Raw genomic sequence first — 9,195 nt, forward strand, 5'->3', positions numbered from 1 at the left:
ATTCACCAAGTCTTCACAAAACTGTTCACAGGGTATGTGTTTACCACTATCAGCATACAATTCCTTAGTCTTTTCACTTTATATCGCTGACAATTCCACAATACTAGAACAATAATTATCCAGGGTTGCCAGATGTACGACAAGCTTCACGGCCAATTTCACGCCATCTCACGGCCAAATCGGCCAAAATTCGGCCAAAACTTTTTGGATGGGAAGCACAAGGCTATTTTTGCAATCCACACAAAATATAAGTATCCCCTACAATATCCACTTAAAATTTCGTAATAAAACCAAATTTTCACTTCGAATTAAGAGCCCAATAATTACATAAACACAATATCTATAATCTAGAGTAAAGATTTACCTTAATCTGAAATGGTGGTGGAGCATGATAATGGTGGTGGAGCATGATAATGGTGGTGGAGCATGATAATGGTAGAGAACTTGATAACACCAGTTGGCGTAAGCAAAAACGTCTAGTTCGTCATCGTCCCCTGGTTTGTTATATTTTCTACCACTGTCGTAGGACCCTTTCCATTTACTAGTGGACATTTTGAAAACTAGAACTCGGAATTTCAGAAAGTAACTCAGATGGCTTTGTAAGCTCTGAAGCTTAACCCATATGCTGGACACGTTCAGCCTGAACAACTCAGAGCTGTAATGTCAACTTTCCAATAATGTTTCAAGTTCATTCGACTTAGACATCTGTAATAAAGTACTGGAAGAACTTTCATAAAATATAATGATGATTATTATTCTTCGTAAGGCAGCTATCGGGTGGGGGTAGGTATCAGATGTTGTTTTCAACATTTCACGGGTATGCGCACTGTTCCCTTCCTATACCTCGTTTATCGGGAAGACTAGTAATAGACCAGCACGAACACTATCAATTGGCATCGTGCTTCGTAATGACTAGGATGCTGAACAAATTATGTGACGTCATTGGCCCATAATGGAAGAAAATCGGTAGTAAGGGAGGACTAGTATATTGTGAGGGGCGAGACCACCCCACTGTATTAGTAGATATTCACGCCATATTTCTTGATTTTCTCATCCCCTAGCACACTATCTCTCAGTTAGACACTTGAACTTCTCATGTAATCATTATTTTTATGATATTCCTATTTTTATTAAAAGAATATTATAATTAATATTAATAATCCTCTTTTCCCTCTCTTTATTATTATTTATACTCTTATGATTTTGCTGCCAGTATCATTGTAAAACCAATTAAATAATCATAGGCATATGGGCTAGCTATTTACTGGGGGGGGGGGGGATACAAAAAATAAAGAAAATAGTTAAAGAAAATAATAAAAACCTTTAATGTTATAATTATCGTCAATCTCTCTCTCCCCATGTTATTACAGTAAATCAGTGAATACAAGATAGTATATATGTGTGGAGGTTTTCAATTTATCAATATGGCCACTAAATCTATGACAGATGGCTAGGTTATAAAACAGTCTCAAGCAACAATAGTCTCTACACATTCGGTTTCCTAGCTGAGTGTTAGACTTTAGGGAATTTAAATTTTAAGCTGACAACGGCTCTAAGGTATTGCCCTTCCTCCTGTTGCACCCTATAGTATATATTTGCTGCATGCAGAATAAAATCCACTTTCTTCTGTTTTTCATCCTTTGGAAATCGATGAAAACATCAAACTTTTATTATGTAGTCTGTAATTTAATGTGCATCCAGATAAGGGGCATTTATTAGGCATTGTCACAGACCTTCCCACCACGACGGCCGCTGGTAACTGAGGACCCACCCCAGGCCACTCCTCCGGCCGCTGACCATACAAACATTATACGCCGCGAAGGACGAATTTTTGACTCGAAGTGGGTTGACTTGGTATGAATAGACTTTGGTTCTTCTCTGATTCAGGCTTACAATACGTAAGTAAATCACAACAAAAATGATGCAACACATTCTAGAATTTTTTTACTTAGGTCATACATCAGTAAATACAATATAATTTCCCCAAACTTCCCAAAATAACTGTTGCTTGGAATAAAAAATAATAAGAACATCTAGCTCACAAAAAATTATAATTCTACATTATGGGGCCGCATTCATTTTACTAATAAATTATTCAGACGTAAATCACAAAAAAAAAAAAATCTGATAATAATTACCGAAGACCTATACCTTCCACTGGTATAAAGAAAAACGTGATGTACAGTATAGGTGCTTAACTGGCGACACCAAAAATTTATCTCCCATGACGTTCTGTTTGGGTTAATCGCAAATTATGGAAGTCTGTTTGCATATCCCCGCGAGATAAGCCCCACAGAGAGCCAGAGAGCAATAACAATTACCTCTCATTACTGCTGGCTATATCTGGGCACCAACCAGTGCAAATATCAGTGGTGTTTACAAAGCGCACAGCAGTTAGTCTTCCAAATATTACCACAAGAATAATATGCTGATGCATTTCACATAGACATATTATTCCTATAGTGACTTAAAAAGATAATTTATATTTTCTTATGCAGCATTTCAGTGACGATAAATGATTTATGTAATTATGTACAGTATGTGTTTGTCTATTTACATTTTTAATTGATATCCGTAGACATCTATCCTTATAAGACATATTCGTGTATTCGCAGGAAGATTTGAAAAAAAATAAATCTTTATCATACAGGTGAAGCGCAATATATTTGGAGTATATTTGGTATATTTGGAGTAATTGTTTAGTAGTGATGAATATTCGACATCTTAATGATACTCATAATTATATATAATATTGTATCTCCCAGTTAACTCTGTAAGTCGATCCCCGAGATTGTAGTCCTCTCTTTAGTGATGTTAAACTCACTCTAAGATAAAGTTAGGCATTTCACCCACACCAATGATTTACTCCCTCTCCCGTTTCACCCACTCTAAAAGCTGTTATTTTTTTCCAAAGGCCAGTTACTAGCACCCAAACTTAGTGATCGACTGCCCAGTTACAACTACTGTATTTTGGAATCAGGCACGTTATCCTTTCTATTAAAGGGTTATCCATTTAAAAACATTCTAAGAAACAGTCATTACAACGGTAATTAATAACTGACTGACTGTCCAGTTAAAAATAGTCACTGCAACTCTGATTTAATGGCAGACTGTCAAGCTAAGAACAGTATAAGAAACAGTCGCTATAACTGATTTATTGACTGACTGACTATACAGTTACAAACAGTCTAAGTAAGAGACAGTCATTCTATTTTCCCTGGCCAATTAGGGAGTCAAATCCATCTGGGTGGTTACGTCATCAATTACGCATGTTAATTGAAATGTCAACAACTTAATGACTTCCCCGGAGGAGCGTAACGTCTCGGGTGATCTTACAGTAGTCAGGTGATCTTACAGTAGTCAGGTGATCTTACAGTAGTCTGGTGATCTTACAGTAGTCTGGTGATCTTACAGTAGTCTGGTGATCTTACAGTAGTCTGGTGATCTTACAGTAGTCTGGTGATCTTACAGTAGTCTGGTGATCTTACAGTAGTCAGGTGATCTTACAGTAGTCAGGTGATCTTACAGTAGTCTGGTGATCTTACAGTAGTCTGGTGATCTTACAGTAGTCAGGTGATCTTACAGTAGTCAGGTGATCTTACAGTAGTCAGGTGATCTTACATTAGTCTGGTGATCTTACATTAGTCAGGTGATCTTACAGAACGAACTTCATTGTTTTGAATTTCCTTACTATGGTGGGGGAGGTATCAGTGTAGCGGTGGAAAGTTTAGGGGTGAATGAAGTAGTCAGTCTGTATCACGGGATCTCAGCTACTGGCAACACTGACTCTACTAAGGATGTTCATTATTTGTTGTTGATCGCAATGGGGGGAGGAGAGAAGAAGAGAGAGAGAGAGAATTATATTTATCAAAAGTTTCTTTCCAGGATCGGATCACTGCATACGGCATACAGACACTTTATGCCGGCCACGAAGATTTTTTAGGATGAAAATACATGAAAAATAAAATTAACGCGACTGACAATGTGTACAATGGCGTGAAAATTTATCCCATTAATAATAATCAACGCTCATATAGACGGTGAATTCTCATTAATTCATTTAGTAATTTTCTTCTTAACGTGGATGACAGTCGGTTCTAAGGACATGGGCACAGGCAGTAAATATAAATAGTTGAGGCGCCTGCCGGGACAAACCTGAATCTGTAAGGTCAATTTTGACGATATCATGGTCGTCTTCTCTATAACCCGTAGTTTAATTGAGCCAGATAGAGAAATTCCTACCTTTAAAATTTAGAGTGAAAACTTGCCATAAAAACCCATGGCAATTCTTCTTGATGCTGTAGATTTAAGAAAGCCATTTAGGATCACGTGGAGATTATAAGTACCCTAGCTTATTTCACCTGACTAAACACCCAAACGGGAGTTCAGGTTTGGTTAGGGTTAGAGTGGGTTAAGTTAGGTTATATTAGGTTACCGTGTTTAACCATCAGTGAAATAAGCTAAAGTGCCCAATGTACAGTATCTCAAAAATTATCTGCCAGGATGGGTCGATGACTTCCGAAATGCTACATGCAACTCGTGATGTCCCGGGAGGGTTGGTAGGCGTGGCTCTGTGGCTTACTGATCCTACTACATTTTGTAACCAAACATCATATTAATTACGCCAAAATAAACACACATTGCCTTCCTTTTCTAATATACTATAGGACTAGGCTTGTGTCTGTCTGTGTGTGTGTGTGTCTGTTCTGAGCAGCCGAAACGGCACAATCATTTTTCATCAAACTTTGTGGAAAAATAAAAAAAAATCGTAGAGCAAAACAAACCTGGTCCCATATCGATGGTTTCTTTAGGAAGCCATTAATTAACCATTTTATTTACGCTGGAAAATGATGCAAGTCTATGGACTTGGCGCACCCTCATTCTCTGTACTCTGTCAGCCCATGATTGCAGTTATTGTACGGCTCCCTCCTCCTCCCCCCACTTTTTTTCTTAGCCTACTTTTTTTTTAATGTTGTTTGGATTAGTAAAGGAAGGAAGATGAGTAAATAGAAGAATAAAGAAGGGGAAACAGAAAATAGTTAGAGAAACAGGTGGGGGCGAGCTGAGTTTCATCATGCGTCTGGATGCGCAGTTTCAACGTTACCAGACGACCTTACAGCTACAGTGTATACTTATTCCTGTGGGTGACTGTACATGGAAAAGGAGAAGAGATAAAAAGATAATAACAGGAATGCATTAAGAAGATGACTACAATAGACACAGGGTGACTATAGACAGTAGGGTGGTCCTTATTTTGGGACAAAAAACAAAATTTGCCATTTTTTTGTCACAGACCCTGGCAAAAGTTTTCGTTTGGGTAAAAACATTGCCTGAAAAATATTTTTTAAATATCTTAATAATTAGAGGTTGCTCAAGTCAAATGAAATTTAACAATATTATGCCTATGCTTAATGTCCATAACATATCATTTCCTTAGCCCCAAGCCTGGGGCCCCTCACTTCTGCCCCCGCCATAAGTTGTTACCTCTAGTCTGCGGGGTATTAGCTGCTCAAGGCAGGGCCTAGAGGACCAGTCTCACTCTTTTGTCACCCAGTAAGGTCTGGGTTTCTGAGGGCATCAGGAATGATTTCCCAGTTCAGTAAACTGCCTGCAGTAGATACTGCAGCTGTTGTTCGTCCTGGTGATGCGGCCTGAGAAACTTGGACTAAGGCTACTCCTCTTCTGTATGATCTTTGATCACAGACAAAGCTTGTACATCTGGCTTTTGTGATTTTGGAACAGATCATTTTCCACTGTTCTACTGGGAGGGCCAGGAAATCTGTATTCGGGTTGAGCTTTTTGAAAATGTGACTTTTGTGTTCTTTGTCGTGAAATCACAGGCAGGTTCTTCACTTGGAGTGTGTCTGGATTGATTGTTACCCGTTTGACATGCTTTTCTTCTTCAATAACGATGTTCTTAGCTTCCAACATGCGGTCCTCAATGTTGGAGAACATCAACAACAAAGAAGGCTGGCCAGCAACCAACCCCTTCTCATTGCTACCAGAGGTGTCTCATCATTTTTGAAAGTTGTCTTTTGATATGGCATCGCTGATGCATTGTAGTCTTGTAGAGCTTTAAGCAACATCACATCTCCTTTGGTGCCTTTGCAGCAAGTGTGAGCAGCTGCTGTCCAAGCCTTACATATATTCGGGCAAAGAAATGCACAAATCCCCTTAGTCTCTGTTCTCCTTGAGTAAGCTTAACTGAGAACGGAATAACCACACTTTGAAGGAATAAATGGTCTTTACATCCATCGTGCTTGGTGCATTGCACCAGGAGCAGAAAATCGTACTCCCTGAGAAGGTGATGTGCCAAGGAAGATGGAGGTTGCCTCTAGCAGCTCTGGATAATCATCTCGAAGCTGCTGTGTCTCAATAGAGGCCTTCAATGAAGTTGGCAGGGAGATCGTCCCCACAGCCTGACCGATTCTTCTGCCAGATCGTCGGTGGAGGAGTCTTCAAACTTCTGCTTGTCAATTTGTTCCCATTTGGCTTGAATCTTCGAACAGCTGCTGTGTCAGAGCAGCTGAGTGCCCTAATACAGCTTCCAAAAGCAGCTCCAGCCATAAGTTCTAGCATATGGTGGCGGCAGGCAAAATATAGCAAATCACGACCCAGCAACTGCCTGCTAATTTTGACATACACGCAATTCTTTGTGGTGACCAGTATTTGAGCTTGTTGTAATAAAACACATGCCATGCACGATGTCTGCAATGTGCTATTGCTGCAAAGCCTTCACACAGCTTTATTGTTCATCACCGTACCAGAGGAAGTTTCGAACAGCAAGAGTTGGGAGGTGCTATTGCCTGAGACAAGAACTGGGAGTCTGTCAACATGGCCCTCATGTCCCGTCAAATCAGGCATCAATTTACCATCCCAGTGAAACAATTAAAACTGACTCTGATTTGAAGTTTGAAAGGATTTCAGCTGCCCCAAGCATTGCGATGATGCTGACGTTTCCTCCTGATGCTTGATCGATGCAGAATCAACCACTGACACTGGCGGCCCAGACCTGAGCAGTTTGGGGTGACAATGTGCATGGCCATTCTATCTGAGGATTTGGTCCGATCTAACGCTGCAGAAAGTTCTGGAGTTAGGAACTTTTTCGCCCAAGCTTCTTTGACAGAGGTGAGTTTGAAGTGCTGATGGGCCAGGAACTGCTGGATTCCCAGAAGAAGACGTACTACCGCTGTCCAAGACAACGATGGCCTGGCATTTTTGGCTTCTTCCTCTGCACTGTCTGCAGCCAACTTTTCTATTGCTTTGAGAGTTTTTTCTCGTCGTTTCTGTCTTTCAGGAATACTTTGTCAAGAGATTACATTGCCCCACGACGCCCTTTTTTCTCGTTGTGCCTATTAAGAAACTTTATCCTCCTGAATTGTCATCATATTCAAAGCATTCACATGTGCTATGTCAAAGAGATCTTCATGTATCAGTGAACTCTCTTTTTCTTTCTGCTTTTGAGTTTCTGTCTTTCTTGAAGAGTTCTTTTTTTTCAAACTACTCCACTTATCAAACATTTTGTGCACCTTGATTCCACAATCTGGCTAGGTGTGGGAATGTTTGCTTTCGTCCAAAAATTGAAGAACTTTGTCTTGTGACTTCAGCCGCTACCTGATGTTTTTTTCATGCGATGTAGGCTTAAAAATACTGTAACACTTGCTCGTTTGAAGGTAATTTAGCCCCAAAATGTCATTTATTAACTTATATCAATAATACTTTTCGTGTTTTACTCCCGCATTACAGCCATTTTGACCTGGCGAAGAAAGAAATTAACTATTAATATAAATTAATAATAATGAGAATACTCTGCAGAACTGTTTCTACTTTCAATCATCAATCACGACCAGCAAAACTCACAAATAATCGTGCCAAATGCGACGCACTAGTGGTGTATGCATCGGTTACGTAAAGCACCACTGCGAATGATTACTTAATTCTTGACAGCTTGAGCAACCCTAAATATTAATATTTCAAAATAACTCACACAATGTTTTTGTCCTAAATGACACTTTATAGTCTGTGATAAAAACGAAAAGTTAAAAATAAGGACCACCCTAATAGACAGTGAAGCAGACAGGAGGTTGACAAAATTAGACAGATTCATACATGCACAAATAAACAATATGGCAACTAACATGACAGACAGATTGCTGACTGACTGGTTCACATTAGACAAACAGGCAGACACACGCCAACAACGATAAGACAGACAGATTTGACGACACAAAGAGTACAGACGGGCTTACATTCAAACACCACGCAGACGAACAGACAGTTGGGATGGCAATAGACAGGACGGATAGACTTGAGACAGATTAGAAGGCATTTATAAACAAGAATAACACTCAAATTGACCATAGCTGCGTCAGTGAGGTAGGAGGTCTTACATCCACCAGCGTAAATAATAAAACGCATTGAAAACTAACACCCTCGCGCGGAAAGAACATCGATGGTCGGTTAGTCATGTAGATGGGCCTAAAACTGACTAACGTAGATGATGACTATGATGACTTAACACAGGTGATGACTTGCAGATGGTGACTAATATAACCAGAATCAAGGTCACTTCTTTCATAATATAATTTATCTCGAATGATCATCGGTGAGTCATAATAATTTTTTTTTACGATTTTAACTCTCTCCTTATGGCGAATATTTCAAACTAATTATTCTAACCTTTATTCTATTCCTTCTTATATTATATTAGATACTGGTAACACGACCACGACCATGATTAGAACAACCACGACCATGAATATAACAACCACGACCATGATTAGAAAAACTACGACCATGATTATTACAACGACTATGATTATAACAACCACGACCATGATTATAACAACCACGACCATGATTAGAACAACCACGACTATGATCATAACTACTGACCATGATTATAACAACTACGACCATGATTATAACAACCACGACTATGATTATTACAACGACTATGATTATAACAAACACGACCATTATTATAACTACCACGACCATGATTATAACAACCACGACTATGATCATAACAACCACGACCATGATTATAACAACCACGACCATGATTATAACAACCACGACTATGATTATTACAACGACTATGCTTATAACAAACACGACCATTATTATAACTACCACGACTATGATTAGAACAACCACGACTATGATCATAACAACCACGACCATGATTATAAC

At 39.2% G+C, this 9,195-nt stretch overlaps 1 protein-coding gene across 1 annotated transcript in view; it reads right to left on the minus strand.

Annotated features, from left to right (window-relative positions):
* LOC121878229 (ATPase family protein 2 homolog) overlaps window positions 1–113 on the minus strand; it is a 39,623-nt gene extending 39,510 nt beyond the window's left edge. The window contains exon 1 of the mRNA XM_042384322.1: window positions 7–113. The gene's annotated coding sequence lies outside the window, so the exon portion shown is untranslated. The remainder of the gene's footprint in view (window positions 1–6) is intronic.
* Between the last annotated feature and the right edge of the window lie 9,082 nt (window positions 114–9,195).

This window comes from Homarus americanus, unplaced genomic scaffold (assembly GCF_018991925.1).
Source record: "Homarus americanus isolate GMGI-L3 unplaced genomic scaffold, GMGI_Hamer_2.0 scaffold45562, whole genome shotgun sequence".
NCBI lineage: Eukaryota > Metazoa > Arthropoda > Malacostraca > Decapoda > Nephropidae > Homarus > Homarus americanus.